The sequence below is a fragment of the Ornithodoros turicata genome, unplaced genomic scaffold (assembly GCF_037126465.1).
Source record: "Ornithodoros turicata isolate Travis unplaced genomic scaffold, ASM3712646v1 ctg00000915.1, whole genome shotgun sequence".
Lineage (NCBI taxonomy): Eukaryota > Metazoa > Arthropoda > Arachnida > Ixodida > Argasidae > Ornithodoros > Ornithodoros turicata.
Window position 1 is genome coordinate 446485 of NW_026999417.1, and position 19474 is coordinate 465958.

The 19474-nt window shown below is 44.9% G+C and overlaps 1 protein-coding gene, 1 long non-coding RNA gene and 1 other non-coding gene across 5 annotated transcripts in view; all 3 read left to right on the forward strand.

Moving 5' to 3' along the window:
* Nucleotides 1-19474, forward strand: part of LOC135375679 (spatacsin-like) — a 504414-nt gene that overhangs the window by 417651 nt on the left and 67289 nt on the right. The gene's annotated exons all lie outside the window — the stretch shown is intronic.
* Nucleotides 4919-4991, forward strand: Trnat-ggu (transfer RNA threonine (anticodon GGU)). Its single transcript has one exon. It is a non-coding gene; the product is annotated as a tRNA-Thr (tRNA).
* Nucleotides 13521-16284, forward strand: LOC135375680 (uncharacterized). Its single transcript, XR_010417335.1, has 3 exons — nt 13521-14313; nt 14426-14644; nt 15141-16284. It is a non-coding gene; the product is annotated as an uncharacterized LOC135375680 (long non-coding RNA).

Here is a 19474-nt window from a genome sequence, read left to right on the forward strand (position 1 = left end):
CAGAGCCCGCTTCCATCAGACACCCGTGGAACGTTAACGTGGAATTTTTGTAAGTCCGCGCACATTTTTTGGGCACGGGAAAAAATAACCCGTACCAGATCCAGAATTGCACCAACTGCCATTCGGTCGTCACCTCTTGTCAGCGTCCACAACCTCACCATTGAACACTTTTATCTAATCCTAATAACTAAAAAAGTTAAATAATTAATTGTAAAATTAATTCACTAGTTAGGAAAGAAAAATATGGTGAATATCTTGCAAAGCTGATAACATTATGCAGACGGTGTCGCTCCAGTGCGATGTGCCGTTCTTTTCTTTTTTTAAGGTGGGGTTCAACTGAAATGAAACACGCTGAAATATCACCAATCTTTCTAAAGCAGGCAGAACGGTCATTACCAAACAGGACAATGGCAATCTCACTCACAATAAAGTGAAGACAGTAGTAAAGAAGAAGTAAAGAAAAAGTGTATGGAAGTTTACTTTATTGAACACGATGGAAATTGATGTTCTGAGCCTGGAACGCAGAAGAAAGGACGACACAACGCGCAACCCTCAACTGCCTAAGAACAATTAATTGATACTTTATTGAACATTCTTTCCGAGCAAATGCGTCATTGTTCACGGCGTATTGAATAAAGCACGGGCAAGGTTTGGTAGTTAAACTGCAGTGGTCAACTACAAGAAAAGTAGTCTAATGCTTTGTTGAATTACTTTTGGTCGAGCAGTTGTAATCACCGGTCAACTAGATAAAAAGTAGTGTAACTAGAGTCGTGTTCAACTTAAGAAGGACAAGAAATCCAGTCCGTGACCCCTCAAAGTATTATTGCGCCGCAGATACACTGTTAGAAGTATTTATACCTTTTAGGGTATAAACGGCTTGCCCCAGGGCGCATACCTTTTGAGGTATAAACGCTATACCTCCTTCGAGGTATAGTAACTTTATACCTGCCTGAAGGTATATTATTTGCACCTGATGGTATAAACATATATCCCCTTCAAGGAATACTTTCAAACCCGGGGTGTAATCTTCGAAAAGTGGAATATTCCATTTATTTCAGAACTGTATAAGAGTGATCGAGCTCGTAACGAAATTAGAACAAAATAATATTGAGCGACAAGTGCTTTAATGACAACAACTACCACGAGAAGGAAAGAGGGAAAGAAAATACCTGAACACACACGCACGCACACAAACGTACCCACAAACTCATATTCATAAAGTGCAGGTGTAAAATGTAGAGGAGAGCTCATGCAGATTACTCGCCACGCAAGAAGCAACGTGGGAGGATTTGGTGGAGAACAGATACTGGTATAATACATCCTGGCTTCGCAAAATGAGGGCTTCGCCCGGCGAGCAACTGTATGAGTGAGGACGCATAATTTGGTCATTTCAGGAACAAATTGCACGCTGCTACAGAGTTGTACGTAACGCGTTACTAGTAATCAATTACTTTTTTCAGTAATTTTTAACGTAATCAATTAATTTTGTGAGTAAGTAATTGTCCAAGTAATCTGATTACGAGTTTCGGTAATCAATTACTGAGTAATCGATTACTTTTTTAAGCTTCTGTCAACAATGGCAACCCTTTTCAGCAAGCCAATCTGTTCTTCTGTTCCACCGCGAGTTCAACTGAAGCAATGACGCAGAAGTCATTGTGACGGCCGTCTCTAGTCCACACGTGTTCCATGCACACCACAGTAATACGATAATCCCTTACAACCGCGAACCTACTGGAGCGACAGTAAAATAGGTGTCTGTATTGATAAATTGCGGGCCTCCCCACTCTCCAAAGCCAAAATAAAGTTGTTGTTGTTGTGCGGGCTGAACATAACAATAGTAACAAAACGAAGCGGATGTTTCGAAACCTATACGGGAGACCGTGTTGTGTACATATATATGTAAATTCATGTGTATATAACTCTGTAATTAACGCCTGTATGTGTTTTATATGTTGCTTTCAAATGTATTTGTGAATTTCACGTATCATATATGTTAGTGTCTCATATTAGAATTTGCAACAAGAGCTGCATGGTTGCGTTCACTGCAGGCTTGTTGGCTTTGGTATGGTCCACAATATAAAAGTAACGGGAAAAGTAACGCATTACATTTTTAATCAGTAATGTATTACATTTTTGATGAAGTAATTTGTAACGGTAAAGAATTACTTTTCGCGCAGTAGTAACGGTAATTGTAATCAATTACTTTTTTCGAGTAACGTGTTCACCTCTGCGCTGCTATAAACCATCCCCCCTACTAATTACGATGCAACTGTATTATTGACTGTGTTTTCGAATTAAATTACTGTTTAGCTGAGATGGTACTGTCCCCACCACAAATTAATGTGGTACCACAGGTTCTAAAGGTAAACAAAATACCGTAGGTATAAACGCAAGAGAGAGGTACCTTGCTATACCCTCAACTGGCGTGGAAGGTATAGCATCGGCGATTTATACCTCCCGCATGGTTTAAACGGGGTATAGACGTTGCATAGACGGGATATAGGTATCAATATGGTAGTTTAGTCCTGGTTTATACCTTCGTTATACCTCTTCTATACCTTTTCTTCTAACAGTGTAGGATGGCTGGACGCAGAGAGGTCACGCTTTCTCGCCAGATAATGTAATCCATCATACTCACTCTGCTTCCGTATTGGCTGCTAAGACTGTCCGCATGACACAGCAGAAAGTGCGCTCCCCTACTGATGCTGCATGGTGGCGCTGCAATATATCTTCTGGCGTCTCCTTATCTCCAATGGCGTATGTAGTTGACGCCAGGACTCCACGACGGAAACGGCGGCTACGAGCATCTTTTTTGAGCAAACTTGCGAAGCGGGATAGTTGGTATTGAGCGAGCATCTTATAGCAGCAAGAGACATGGACACGAACACGCACAACAAGACGATCTCCTTTGCTAGCAGCTGAAAAACCAGCGAACAACCGAGTGGGGGAGCCATTGAATACCTCGACTTGGGGCTGAAGGGATCAAAATTCCACATTTGCTGGTCCTATAATTCGCGGTCTAAGAAAAAAGTTTTGCCCTTTGGCTCATCGCACACTAAACTAGTTAAGAGGAACATCCTGACCTCAGCTCTTATTTACGCGTTGAAGAGATCCATGAAGTGGACCGGAAGCCTATGGAGACAAGTGATCAAGTTCAGAAACGCAGAAACGGGGGTTTCCCGGAGACCTTATTATGCTACGTCCACACTGCATCATCGAAAGCCGCGAATGCGGGGAATTAATTCCCGTCTTTTACAACTTTCGTGACCCTTTCGTCCACACTGTGCTCCGAACACCGGGAATGCCGGCACTACCACCCTCCGCTTCACATTCTGCTCCGTATAATTATTCGATCTGTACTCAAACCCCGCACGTGTAGTACGTATAATATCGTTCTCATAAATGAACATAACAATTGCGAAACGTATATTTATTGTATTTTACACAGCGTCCTGTAAAGCGATGTCTAGTGCGAGCAGCAGACGGGATGCATCTACACATATCCACACAGTCGACAAACTCACTCATTGTCTACTCTCAGCAGCTGCTGTGAGCCGGTCTTCATATTTACGTTTCTGTTTCCCTTTCGTGTGCTGTCGTACAACATTTAGCACGGCTTTAGATCCTTGATTATAATTTCGTAGACCAGGGACATGCATCCGCCATGTTTGTTGTCCAGAGCGCTGCTCTTCCTTCTCGGCATTGCCGCTGATTGGTTGCATGGATTGCAACCTGGTGGGAGCATGCTGATTGGTGCCGACTCGCGACTTTCCCTGCGCTCCCTGCAAAAGTAGAAGCAATTCAACTCTCGCGTCGCGTTGTTCGGCGCCTTCCTGGCTCTCATGGATTGCTGTGTAGACGTGACAAGCTGTCCGCCATTTCTGTCGTTGGCGACTTTCGCGCCGTTCAGTGCCCTAGTGTGGACGTAGCATTAGACGAGGCTGCTGAGGCTGTTCTTCGCAAGATTCGGACTAGTGAGGTAGGAGGTGACGGTCTATCTCAGACAGAAACCGAGACGACCTATCTGCATGCCGTACATCCATAGAACTTCACATAACCTAAAGAACGTCGCTAAGCTAGAGGTTTTGAAGTGCCGGTGGTCTTCAGCGCCCCGCACAAGCTTAACTCCTTATGCAGGAAAGTGGATAACCTTCAGGATCTTGCTCAGACGTGTCAAGTTAAAACATAAAAAGAAATATATATAGAATGTGCCCAACAAGTTGTCTACCAGATATCGCTTGCGTGTGGCTGGTCGCGGTGAAGCGCAAAAGGACGCTCTTCCACTCCCTTATCCACCAATGAATTACGTATTCCTGAGCTTACTTCACAACGGGGAGTGCTGAAAAAAAAGGTAACAGCGTGATACAGGCTTCGCCAGTCCCCCACCCCACGTATCTGACTGATATGCGCCCTTTCTCTATAGCAGTTTATCGCATAGTACCTTGATATCACATGCTTTCCACTAGCACAGCACTGGTCCAAACTTTTTCGTCAGCACTCCCCGTTGGTAAGTACGCTCAAGAACACGCAATTCATTGGTGGATAAGGGAGTGGAAGAGCGTCCTTTTGCGCTTCACCGCGACCAGCCGCGACAAAAATATGTAAACCGAAACCAATTAATCGCTGAACATGAGAGAACTGATGTTCTGAGGCTGGAACAACACAGAGGGACAAATACATACAAAGCCTCATATTACCAATTGCAAGGCAATTTGAGGCTTTGCATGTATTTGTCCCTCTGTGTTGTTCCAGCTTCAGAACATCAGTTCTCTCATGTTCAACATTTGCCGCTTGCGTCGATCCCGTTGTATGATTGTGTGTATGATGAGAAAAATGTAAGAGTGAAAGGGATATGAGTGGGAGAGTGGTTGGTTTGTCCCTTCAGTTGACGCACCCTTGGAAGTCTCTGGGGAGGTGTGTTAGCTTAGCTCAGTTGGTAGAGCCCTGGACCGGTAATCCAGAAGATGTGGGTTCGAGTCCTACAGCTGGCTAACCTTTTCAGTGACTTCCATCTTTCATCATCAATTAATTGCTGCAACAAATGACCCGCTTGGGTGGCACATTTTTATCGAAAAGGTGTCCACTGAAGGCCCCAAAAGGGGTAGTACCCATTTTAATGCCGACGGCGCCCTGATTTAGAAGTTATGTTTTTCACGATACTCATTTGAATTTTTATTTAAATAATGAGCGCCTCCCATTCATTAACACGGTGCATAGCTTGTAGGTGGTATCGGACAGATACTTGTAAAAAAGAAAGTTGTTCGATTGGTGCACACGTTCGTGAATTATTTAGCCCGGGGATTTAACTAAGACATACGGTATAATATTTGGAGGAGCCTTTAACCGGGACCTATATCCCCCTGGCTCCTCTGCCTGTATTTTAAAGATATATGTATGATCTGCTGTGTGATTAATAAAAGTCGATAAATTCGTCTCCCAGAAAGCGTGCCGAGCTCACTTTTATGCGCCTCAGGGCGAAGGCCAGCGAGATACCGAATCTGGTTGCGGAGCTGCTCATTGAAGCTGGTGAACCTGGGTAGTGTCATCACGAAGTAGGTGGAGGCCTGAAGAAGAGTGCGGGACCACGGCGCATCGCGACCGGTACGGGGCATTGAAACCGAAGTGTACCGGGTCGGTAGAAGCGAGCGTAGCCTCATTACGAGCCCCCGTGGAAAGACGTGCTCGGTAGGCTCCACTGATCTCTATGTATAAGGGATGGATCGCGCATAGGAGAGGGGCTTGTGGGGGAGAGGCAATTCCGGCCGCCTGTTGGTGGGCCCTAATGCGCTGTGTGTGCCCATAGAAAACAATGGGAAGCAACCGAGACAGTGAGTATTTATTGCGCTGCAAGCGTTGGTCGTTGTTTCCTATCACGCAATTTTGTAAGGCGCCAGTACACTGATGTATTCTAACCGTGTTTCACGAGTGTCCTGCCGTTCGATTCTTAATTACGTTACGTTTTGTATTCCGAAACTTAGACCGTCACTGCAATGCAGAGCTGTGGGGCCTGTGCTACCACACGTTTCACAGATCATATTTCAACAAGAAGCGATGTGAGTTCCACAACAACCAACTCTTTTTTTTTCCTTACAAACAAACCATGTATAATCTAATGTGCTGGGTTCTGGACAAAAATTGTTCCAGAAACAACGGTCCCGGAAAAGATGATCCTACTCGCATGGTAGAACGAAATGGTCCCGTAGAATCACAGCCGTTGCTTTAGATCAGGGATTCTGAAAGTTTGTGGGCCCAGGGAACCCCTGCACACTTGTAGGCACACCGGAGGAACCCCCGACCAGCTCGCGGATCTACTTTTGCAAGAACACAAGTGGGATCACACAAAACTAATAATAGAGCACACAGTTATTTTTATTCCACCAAACAAACAATTAACTACATCTGGGACAACCCCAGTGGGGATTCAGTCGCTAATGTATTGTGCTAGGAAGCGTGTTCCCTATACCATATTTACTCGCGTATAATGTGCACGTTTTTGCCCATAGACATCGCGCCATTGCAGGGGTGCGTTCAATACGCGGAGGAAAATTGGAACCCGGATTTTATTCCGAGATATTCTGCGATCGAACGTCGCGATTCTGCCTCATCGTCGCGATGTATTCTGAGGTATCCGCGGCGATCTCCCGGGAATCGAACGTCGCGATTCTGCCCCATCGTCGCGATTTATTCTGAGGTATCCGCGGCGATCTCCCGGGAATCGAACGTCGCGATTCTGTATCATCGTCGCGATTTATTCCGAGATATCAGCGATGATCTCCCCGATATCGAACGTCGCGATTCTGCCTCATCGTCGCGATTTATTCCGAGATATCCGCGGCGATCTCCGCGGAATCGAACGTCGCGATTCTTCAACATGAAACGGTCTTCCGTTCTATCAAGCGTGGACGAAATGCTCCTCAATGTCCGTCGCATTCGTCGTTCATTACTCTGGCGCCAGGCGCTTCGTCTGGTTGACTGCGCGACACGAGCGGCTGCGCTACTAAAGTCGGGAAGCGTTTAATGTGCGGGGAACAGAAAAGTACCAGTATTTCGGCGCTCAAGTTGGGGCGTGTTCAATATGCGAGTGCGTCCAGTATGCCAGTAAACGCGTAGCTCGCGCTCTCGGCAACTGCCCGCGGAACCCTTGGCTTGGCGTCGCGGAATCCCCGGGATCCGCGGAACCCAGTTTGAGAACTAAAGTTTAGATATAGGTGTATGCGTTTAGTATGATTTATATCAAGCATCGCCGCAAAAAGAGTCTGAGTGAATGACAGTGGTGTCTCCGACTTAATGCCCCGAAAAATGGACACACCGAAGCAGCCCAAATAATTACTTTAGGCAATTAGATCACGCCCGTTAGGCCAGTTAATCTAAGAACTGATGTAAGCTTGATCAAGTTACTTAGACAAGACACATGACTTGACTCTTTTTGAAGTACAGCACTTCTTTTTTTGTTTCTTTCTTTCATTCTTTATTTATTTGTACTGATTATTTGCAGGCGCAGTTGTGCCAAGTTGAATGTCCTTCTCGCGTACTCACATGCTTTTGCTGAATAGAACTGCAGCTTGAGAGCAAAGCTGCGTAGGGACGGGGGGGGGGGGGCTACCATCCACTGCTGACTTTGTCATGTTTGTTATGTAGAGCACGTTGCACCACATGCAGCTGCACATCTGCCACTCCAATCATTATCATCATCATCTAAAATGGAGCGTCATTGCACTGCCTTGAAACCAGACACAGCTTCTGAAGATCTTCTATGACACTTTCCGCAGTTAGCACACTTTTCTTCAGCCTCAAAGTCTCTCATAGGAGTCACTTTGCATCAACTGTGACTCCCATCTTACATTTTAATGTGCGAGTGCTCTCTTGCACTACATATGTATGGTCTGCAAACTGCTACAGGATCATTTGGAGTTTGAGACAGCTGTGATTATGGCCCTGGTGTGCCCTGTCTGTGAAATGATACCAGTTGAATCATGTCAAACATGAGGTTTAGTGGAAGATGGCTTTCTTGGTTGTGCATTCTGTGCGACAAAGATGTAACAAGATACGCTTTTGTAAAGAAGCTCGCAGCGATGTTATGCTCCATGAATAAAGAAAATATAAATTTTTCAAGTTCAACATTTATTTCTTGCACTTACGTATTTCAAGGTTGCACCCAATTTTAGGTTGGAATGAGCAATGAATAGCAACTGTCCTCCTTTTATTATCTCATGCATGCTGATTTTTAAATTTTTGTTTTGCTGCCTGTATGTTCAGTGTATTACAAAGTTCTTAATGCAAACAACACCTCGTTAATTTCAAACTTTTCGCTCCCTTCTAAGATGTTCCTATCCTGAAGGAACCGCCACTTCGACACCACAAAATATTCAGTAGGTCTCACTCTGGCAGGCTCTGCCGATGCAAATTTCCTGAATTGAAATCCTTCAAACTGTGTCATATTCCTTAATATGTCAACACTTTTGCAAGGAGTTGACTTGCTGAGAGGGTACTCCTCCTGCAGCTAAGGAGACTACAGAGAGTTCCAAGGGCCGGAAGTATAATCCTACAGCAGCATGAATGCGATCAACAGTAGATGTAAGCAACGTCAGTAGCCAGAAAAGTGCATTTCCACGAAATATTTTTCTTCGGATAACACATATGTATACGCGCATGTCTATTAGCTCGAACAATGATCACAGGCCCCCCACGAGTTTTAAATACTGAGAGTCTATACTGTAGAGGTGGATTAGATCCACAACACTTAATACAAGGAATTATAGTCTATCAATACCTTTAAAACTCTCATGTGACACATATGCTTTCATTTTTGGAGGTGCTGTGGTAATCGAAGTTTGTGGGTTTCTGCAACCATTTCTTGAGTATGTCGAGGCGGCTGTGAGGGAACCTGTATTGATGATGAAGATTCCAGTTTTTATGGTGACAACAAAGGTCATAATACATCACAACAGTGGTTAGGATGCAACTAGTTAAAAATAAATATGTTGTTTAATAAAAGCATTGTATAAATGTTTAAAACATCAGTTTAAAACAACGTTTACAATCCCGATATCATTTAAAAATTTTAAAACCCTTCTAAAAGGAATTATAGTTTCAAGCAATAATGCTGGGTGAAGGGGTCTAAGGTGTATATAAAACTCTCTGAAGTGGCGTGTTTAATGATGTGAACATGTGAAGAGAATGTGCAAAATTGAGAGAGGCTCACCACAGTGCGTGCACTGAGATGGTTCCTCCCCGTGAAGTAGGAACCCATGGATGAGGAACGTGATGCCTATCCGTAAGACGACTTTTGTCTTAAACACTGTTACAAATAACACGACACGCTACAAATTAATATTATCGCAACAAGCTGACAACATAGCTCAGACACAAAGGCGGTATCCAAGTCACACCACACCACCGTTACGGAGGCACCGGTTCTGTGTCACAAATCAAACCAAGGCACAAAACAATACCAATACATGAAAAACGGTGACCCTCTTGGTCTCATTACGACGTAACACCGAACTTGTGAGCGAAGGTGATTCAAATAAATTACTGTGCACTTGGTTCGGTAGAGAGCACCGTGTACCGTGCTAGCAATCCATGCAGAAAAACGCTCGAGTGCTCGCACATATACTGATGACAACACATCCAGTGTAGTGTAACATGTTCTCTCTAGCATATTATGCACTCAAACTATGTTTGCCTCCGGGTAAAATGTAATACTGTTCGATTGAACCTCAGAAGAGCCATCAAACAGCTTACATCAAGCGCTGGTTTCGGGCAAAAAAAAAAAAAAAAGAAAAGACCATAATAATAAATGTACAGAATGAACGCCTATTTATTCCTTGAGAAAGAATGACTCACCTGTAAAAATTTAGGCCCTGTCTCCTTGCCGGTACGGTCGGTACGACCGTAATTGCAACAAGCTTCCATGATCGTGTTAGCGGTTTCCCTGGGGTGACCAGGGTTACATTTTTACAGATGGTTTTATTCAACTGAGATTACAAACGATGACAAAACAGACTCATGCCGGATCGCGTACACCCATTGTTTTGATCGGGCCGGAAGTTCTTCTAGATGTCTCTGACACTGCGGCTGGCTGTGTCGGTTTTTGATGTCTGTTGCGCTGGCGCTGACACGGCCGGGTGGGTAAATTTGATTTGCCCTCAAATCATTTCCACGTCGTAGTCCTGAAGGTTCTGAGGTGGACGACGCTGTCGTACTGGTCGGCCGCTTGCCGAGGGACTTGGTATGGGGTGTTCGTCATCTGGGAGGAAGCTGTTGGCGGGAGGCTCTTGAGACACATGAGTGTCATCATCGTCCAACGATACGGTCCCCTCAGTGATGCCAACGCTGGAGCGTTCTAAAGACAGAAGTCGCCCAATAATGCTGTCGCAAAACTCCGGGACGTCGTCCTTGTGTGGATAATGACGTCGAAGTTGTTCAATATTAGCAATTCTAAATTTTGTTTTGCCTCTTATGGGCTGCACACTCTCGAGTTCCACTGTGTTCGAGCTCTTGAAAGATTTTATATAGAATGATCCCTCGTAGAACGGGTCGAGAGAGGACGATCGGGCACCAATTGTGCAGTAGACTGAATCGCCTGTCTTGCCGTGGGGTTCTTTTCTTGCTGAGTCGTACCTTTGCTTCTGATACGTCTGACTTTTCTCGAGAAGATATTCTTTGGCTTCCACTCGTCTTTTTGCCAGCTCGTGGAGTCTCTGTGCTTCGTCAAGCTGCTCTGAGACGACTCCAATGTTAAGTTGGCTCGGAAGTGTCGGTTCATACCCATGCATCAGAAAGAAGGGACGCTTCTTTGTCGCCTTTTGCTTTGAAGCATTGATTGCGAGCGTTGCCTCGTGCAGTGTCTTATCCCAGTTTCGGTGCGAGTCTACGAGTTTTCTGATGACGGTCTTCATGGTTTGGACTGTGCGTTCGATGAGACTGTTGACTTGGGGCCAATAGGGCGGTGTGGTTACGTGGGTGACACCTAGCCTCCGGTGCACGGCTGCTGTATGCTTGTTGACAAACCCTCGAGCCTGATCGGTGATGACGACGTGAGGAACGCCGAACCTAGGTATCCAACGGTTGCACAGAAAGTCTATGTAAAACTTCGATGAAGTTGAAGGCACGGCTGATGCGTCTACATATCTGGTGGCATGGTCGATACACACCCGAACGTGAGAGTTGCCGTTTTTCTCAGGCAGGGGTCCGAAATGATCGAGAGAGATGACGGCATTGGGAGCCTCTGGAATTTTTCTTGGAATAAGCGGACCTTCGTTCATAGTTGTCCTGTGGTTTGTCCGTCTGCAGGTGTCACAACTGCGGACATATTCTGCGATCTCAGACGACATTTGAGGCCACCAAAACTTTTTCTGTGTTTGGTCCTTCGTTCTTGATACATCCATGTGTCCAGTTTGGTCATGGCACACTTTCATTACAGTTTCTCGAAGTGTTTCGGGGACGACGACTACCTGACGACTGAAATTGTCACGGACGATGGTTTTTACTATGATGCCGTTGTTCAACTGATAGCCTGTACCCTGGCTGATCTTAGGCATGATCGATCGACAAAATGGGTCACTGGCCTGGTGATCGCGCAGACAAGATCCAGGGCTGGATACGACTACGTGACACATGGTGTCCTCTGCACTCTGTGAGGTTTTGAGCTTCTCCGAAGTCTCATGGAATCTGGATAGTGCTTCAGCTGCTGCATTTGACTTTCCTGGACTGTGTCTGATGATGAAGTCGTACTCCTCGAGGTCGAGTGTCCAGCGTGCGAATCTGCGGCCGTTTTGGACAAGATAAGTGAGACATGCTGTCTGTGACTACGGTGAATCTTGGTCCGCCCCTGAGGTATATGCTGAATTTCTCTGTTACTGCCCAGTGGAGGGCCATGCATTCCAACATATTTGCGTGCATGAGGGAATCTCGAGCGTTGAGTGCTCTGCTTGCAAATTCGACGACTCTTTCTATCTTGCTGTGTGTTTGGGCGAGGATGGCACCGAGACCAGCCTGAGATGCGTCAATGTACACGGTGGTGGGGCGTTGAAGCTTGAACGCAGCTAGCGTGGGCGGATTTTTCAGCTTTGTTTTGAGGTTGTCAACTATTTGTTGGCACTCATCTGACCAGCAGAACTTGGAGTCCTTCTGCAATATTTGTCGTAGAGGTCGTGTGATTGCGGAGAAATCCTTTATGAATCTTCTGTAGTAGCTGCAGAACTGAAGGAATGAGAGGAGTCGTTTCGAGTCTTCGTGCGGTCTAAATTTGTCTACGTCGGCTGTGCGCGCGAGGTCGGGAGTGCGTCCTTCGGCGTTGATTACGTAACCAAGAAATGTCACTTTGGATCGTATGAGCTGGCATTTCTTGATGTTGATTCGGAGACCGTTTTGCACTGTTCTGATGAGTGCTGCTTCTAGTATCTCGAGCGCTTCTTGTATCGTTCTGGAGCCTTGTCCCACGCCGTCCATGTAGGTGGTTGTGTTTGGAATTCCTTCGAATGTCCTGCGCATGACTGTTTGCATAGTCTGGGGAGCTTTGCAGAAGCCAAACGCCATTCTTAGGTACTCGTACTTCCCATCTGGCGTTATGAATGCTGTCTTGTGGACATCTTCTGGCTTTATGCGAATTGTTAGGAAGGCAGTCTTGATGTCCATCGTTGTGAAGTAGCGAGTCTCGTTCCTCATGATATCATCCAGAGAATCTTCGATTATGGGCATCGGGTAAGGTGGGTTTATAGTCTTTTCATTAAGTTTGCGGTAGTCATGGACCATTCGTCTTGGGGTCGTAGGATGGTGTGGTTGATCCACCACTATTGTTGGAGCGGCGTACTCGCTGTTGCTTCTCCTGATGATTCCTTGATGCAAGTACTTGCGGACTTCATCGTGTATGAATTGTCGATCTGCAGGTGAACAACGATACGGTCGAGACGACACTGGGATATCATCCCGTAGTTCGATTGAGTGCTCTGTGTGTGGGCACGTGCCTAGGGGATGATGGCTGGTCGAGAAGACTTGGTGATGTTTAGCAAGAATTTCTCGTAGTTGTTTGCGCTCTTCTGGAGATGCATCTGGGGTCATCATCTTGGCTGCTTCGTCAATGTCCTGTAGAAGATCTGCTTCGGGATCTTCGGCTTTCGGGTGTAATGCGACGATGGAGCATGGGGTGGTGTCCTGGACTCTGGCGGTCACGTGTCTTGCGAAAGATGCAATAAGTACTTCTGCTGACTTTGGCAATACTGTGGAACTCGATTTTATGTCTGTCAGTGGGATGACAGTGACATCATTTGATGGGTGGAAGGTGACATCGACGTTGGCTGCATGTCTCCAGTCTGAACCGAGAAGTAAATCAATAGGAGACGGCAAGGCCGTGATGACAACTTTCGGAAGAGTGACTTGAGTTTCGCCAACCGTGACTGTTATGGCGGTGTACTCGCTTGGTTGGATTTGTCGATCCAGAACTGTGATAGGTTCCGATGCTGAATAGGGAGTTGTATTCGCATTTGGAGGCAAAGCTTTGCTGTCAACGACTGATATGTTGGCTCCGGTGTCGATGCACGCTTTGATTGACGTGTCTTCGTTTAAGGGACTCTGACCACAAACTGTGGGAGCTCTTTCGTACTTGTAGTCGATAAAGCACCCAACAACGACTCTCCATGCGAAAATTCACGCATTAAAACCCCACGGTTTCTCTAAACTCGAATTTTAAACATTCGACTTCATCCGAGTGCAGCACGCCTAGCGTCAAACCGAGAAAACATACGTTTATATAGAATATCCACCCCGGCCCACCATCAAGATGACGTCAACACGGGGGCCACTCGCAACACCCACAATTGGCTCAAACGCGTCACGTGGTCACGCAATATCTGTCAATTTCCTTCGTGAAATGGCATTTCTACGTTAATATGTTTTTGTTACAGAGCCTCAAGAAGAAAAATATACCCTGCATTTATCACCTGCAACAGTTTCTACGATTTTCTTTTCAATCTGTACACGGCGTTCGATATATGCTTCCGTATCCGGTCAGCTGTAATGGATGCCGTATGCCGAGCTATCTAACTGCGAACTTGTGTGACTCCCGGTTCATCCTCTTTGTTCGGGTCATTGGGTTGGTGTTGGAGTTGGTCACCATATTCTGAACGTTTCACCTATCGTTGCGGTGTACTGTTCTTGATCTGCTGCGAAGCGACGAACCGCAACGGCAGTCACTCGCCTCAGCGAACTTCTGTCTGCTGCATCTCAAAGGAGCATGGGGACCTGATGATACCTTCAACTAAAAAAACCAAATGTGCTCTCGTGTGGTCCTGACGGAAAAGTAGTATCAACAAGGTTAGCACATTTATTTTTCAGTTCCAAGTCTACGTACTGAAAACCATGCAGGTGCAGTCGATCATTCTCGTAGCTGTTGTGTAACGCGTATGCTTTCTTACATATCCCACAGAACCCTCCACTTTTTCGACCAAGTTATCGTTATGAGATCCTTCTGATGGCTTCTTACTAGGCTATGCCGCTCCGAAGCATTGAGATGACGAAGCGTCGTGGTAGCTGCACCTCTGCCTTCGAAAGATGAATCAGTCATTCCACACTGTGCTTAGTGGCTTTGTATAGAGTCTGGCAAATCCGACAGACTTGGACTGCCTTTTTCAAGAAAGTTTGAAATGTAAGTATGTGTATATTGGTTTCACATATCCACCACATATTGAGCGTGTGTATGATTGTACTTTATATGCTACAGCGTATCAGCGTACATTATTATTCAACACGTAGTGTGGCAAACTCGACATCAGTCACACAAAGCCAACAATTGCCTTTTCTTCAATTGCTTATTTTTATCATATCATGTTTTTGTCTATATCTCAATTTACCAACCAACAAAGTATATTATTTTAGTATAATCATCTGATATTTAACAAGTCACAGTTTTACCATGGTTTTGGCACACTATAGCCCGAGTTGCTTATGCGTCATTAAATTGAATCATCGTCATCTTCAACTGCCATTATTCAATTGAAGTGCCAGGAGGATATAATGATATGGCAAGATATTTTTTTTGCTGTCATCCTGGAATTGCTAATTTCAGAAGAGTAGTCACCGTGAAGTTTGTTTTCGTTTTCAGAAACATTAAAAGGACTAAAACCAAACACTTTTTCTTTCAGAGCATCCCTTATGCACCTGCATTTCAATTCCAATCTGTATTACAAGAATGACAGACCACTCAACAGAGATGAACATCTGAAAGTGAAAGAGCTGGAATGAAGATACGTTAATCTGTGTCAAAGGTTCTTAGTATGTGTGCGAGTCGAGGACATAGGTCTCAAGCTTATTCCTGTCTCCAGAAGAGGTGACAACTATGCTCCTTCTATCTATTAACCAGCTCCACTTTTTAGGGTTCCCTGTAAACTAATGGAGCACATCATGTACTACCACGTTGTCAACCAAGTTGACTCTGTCAATTTCTTTTTTTAAATTCCAGCATGGCTAACGTAAAACTAACGTAGTGGAATTCGTTCACAGCATTTCAAACTGTCTTGATTTCTTGGTCCATGTAGATGTAGTATTCTTTTTATTTTGTAAGGGCTTTTGACACTGTGCTCTACGCTCGCGTGTTGGCCAAACTAGCCTAATTAAAATTTGATCCTGCTACCTGGATATGCAGTTTCTCAACTAACCGTAACTGTGGCGACAACTCGTGAGGAGAACCTATCATATCGCCACCATGCAGCATTTGTTATATTACAATCGCTTCACATTTTAATCTAGTCAAAAGCAAGGCCTTTTGGTGATCGGTCTTGTATAATTACGTGCCCCTCCGTTATGTAACACCACACTGGGTTCTTCAACCTATGAGAGAGAAATAAATATATTGCCAACTAAATTGTCTACAAGGCTCGTTATTCCATTTCGCCACACTACCACAAGCAATTGTTAGAGTAGTGGCCCAGGGTATGAAGCTCGCCACTAATCATCATTCAAACAAAGTTCATAATGTAAAATGCTTTACTCAGAACACTGGCTTAACACAACAATTAAGAATAAAGAGAGTAAACGTTTCATTGCCTATCCAGGTGGCATCATCCCTCCAACAGAGAACAATCAAAAACAACATCAAAGGAGTCAAATCGGTGGTCTGCATTCCTTTCATCCAATGTATTTCATACGCTATTTGGAGGGCACTGTGCCCATCAGGCATTTTGACTGTGCATATCAAGTTGAGTGCATAGAATCTGATACAACCTACATTGGCGAGATAGACAAAAGACGTGGGACAAGACTAAAAGAGCCAGGGCTACTAATGCTTACCTTAACTAAACAGGACCGAATCAGTCTACCACTGCTGTCCTAAGGGACATATATTTTGATGGTGCAGTAACCTTTGCTCATGACTAGCGATGGGACCCTAGAAAGTTCTTAGAATCCTGCTTTATCAGGCGTGATGCTTCAGCCTGTAATACATACCGTGGCCCCCTATCGGATGTGTAAGATTCCCTCTTAGATAGGCTGATGTGCTCATCTTTGGCCTCTGTTGTACTGATGATGCCACCCGGATAGGCGACAAAACGTTTACGCTCTGTTTTTATTCGTTGTGTTGAGCGGTGTTTGCAGTAAAGGACGCTACATTATGAGGTTGTCACCCGGCTTCTGGAATATATTTTCAAATAAAGTTGTTGTTTTACAAAGCTCAATACATTGCAGAAATCATTCTTGTTGCCTATTGTTTTGGGGGTGCCATTCTTGCAGTCACATGAAGCACTGAAGGGCCAATTTAAAAAGTAAAGGCAGTCTGATTTATGTTCTTGCCGACATGGCACAGCGTATGTACGAGGTAGCTCCATTTCAGAAGCCTGAGAACACTCAAAGCAATTAGTGTGCTAGCATCAGATATGGTGCACAGCATTACATATTTGCTTTTGCTAGGGCAACTAAGAAGGGTGGATAGAAAGGCAGTTACGACCTGTTTCCACAAAAGACACTCAGATTCATTAGCAATTTCCTCCAAGAGAGCCAAGGCTTTCTCTAGATTACTAGAACATGGGTACCTGGTTATAAATAACAAGAATTCATCTACCAGAAGTCAGTGTTTCACACACCCTGCTTTCCATCAACACTATTAAAAGGTGTGACCCCCAAACCTGCACAAAATTCCTGGAGAGTCTTTACTGGACACTGTTGCTGTCCCTCTCACCAGGTGCTCTCTATGAACCCGATTCACAGTTCTGGATGCACTGCCTGAGCTAACTTCAGCATGCTTTCCCAACACAAATGGTAACTGCTATGAGGAGTGTTGTACTTACTGAAAGCAACATGAAATGCTGTACCTTGACAGGTAACGTTGATATCCTTCTTAAGACCGTAGAGAGATGTTCCTTGCTCCCTTTCTTCCAAACCTTACTATCAGACGCAAGCCCACTTGCCACCAAGCCAATGAGATGTGCCTCACAGTCAGTGCAATCAAGGGAATCTATCACTGAGGCTCAGAAAAGCTGTTTTCCATCGGGATCTGATCCAGCACTGAGCCGTGAGTAGCCCCGTGAAAGTACCAGGGTTTCTTCGAATTTTAGATGTGCCAGCATTTGTTTTCCTCCCCTCCTTCTTTTTATGTAGTAACTGATTACTTTAGCCTTGTACTGCTTTGGAGATCGAAGATGCGGAGATGAAGAGGTGGAACTAGGCTTTATGCAAAATGAGGCAAAGTGTGACTATGTACAAATCTTCTGAGAATGTCTATGTATCATTCACACAAAGAGAGGATACGTGTTACATCTTTTTCCGGTTTTGATATTTATTTATTTATGAATATATCTCAAAGGCCATTGAAGGCATTACATGAGGGGGGACATCAACATGGGTCACTTAACAAATACGGAAGTTATAAGGAACATACATATTTGGAAGACAAGACTCTATTTTTTGTTCGTTCATCAGTCTTGCTCAAGAAATTGTTCACTGTAGCAATGGTACACAATGTCACGAAAGGAGTGCTCATCTATCATTCCGCAAGACTCATTAAAAAGGACTAGTGTTGTGTTTCAACACAACATGTTGAACTCATGAACCATGCATCATCCTGAGAGCTATAGATCATCCTAAATACAGATGCTGAATTATTTTAAATGTGATAGACGAGCTGTGCGAAGAGGTACCCCCAGTTAGGATCTTGGGTACTTGAAGCCTGTGGCATTTTCTGTGGGAAAGGCTTGCCAGACCCTCTTCACTGCACAGGCTGGGATGACCATGATCTTGTTTTTTCCAAGCTTGTGCCATACTCACCTTGCAAACTGGCGATACGCAGTGTATCTGCATCGTCTACACAGATGTACATAAAATATAGTTTAGGCAAATAGGTAACCGGTTACAGTACAGTGTGTGTGCATTGTCATTTCTACATGTACCTGAGAGTAACTGCAGTTTACCTGCCCACACCTTGTACATTACTACACATGCTGTGTTCTTTTAGAACCCAAAGTTGTTTTACTTTTCACTGAATCGACAATCAAGAACACTCAATATCGCTAAAAACCTACGCTAAAACCTTATGCACAGGGCAATACATAAAAACGTGACTCAGGACACAGCACACTGACAATTACAAAATTGCCTATATTGGTTTTCTCCAGTTCAGAGTCGTGTACTGTAGAGCCTTTTTATGTGCTGCGCCCTGTACTGGAGTTTTTAACGCCTCTATTGCAGGACCAAACCAGTTTTGGGCGCCCAAATTTTAACATCGTTCGACAAGGACACATGTGACTTACTTGTGAATACAGTCGCTCATAGGTTCGCGTGCCCACGGAGTTCAATATGCGACCTTCAGGACAGTCATATTGAAGAATAGAAGTTTGAAATCTTTGTGGGTTGTAATGCACTCATACTGCAGTCATTCGGCAGTGTTTTCGAGCTCCTTGCAGCACAAGCATTCGATCTCCTTCGGCATTATGACACACCAGCCACACCGGCACCATGAACAGCAAGTGCGCATTAGATATCAGAACACGAAATTTCTGCCAACGTTTACATGTTCGATCACAGTGTGCGTTAAGAAGCTCATCGCTTACCTGAAGACAGGCGACTCATGCTGTTTGCTTCATCTGTAACTGATGTTCGTAGAGCTCTAACTTCGTCTCGCATTCGCGGCATCGGCGACGTTTCGAAAGCCTACCGAGCTGTTCAGCACGCAGAATTTTCTTCTCGATGTCTCGATCGCAGAAAGGTCAGAAAGAAGTTCCGGGCTCGAAGTCTCCGCATTTCTGCCTTCGACGTCCATATTGCCCGATCGGGCATTCCGGACGGATGCCGGCGCTCTCACAGACTCACTAACAACAGAACTTCCGGTCCGGGCGCCCAATGAAACGTGGCCCTCGTGACTTCGTCACGCACACGGAAATTGGCGGATGTCCACTGCAAAGAGGCTAGATTTCGGCCCCGATTGCGCGAGTTGAGGGGGAAAAGCGAAGCCGGTTTTCAGCTCCCTGTTTGGCAAACTTTGCCTCCGCGC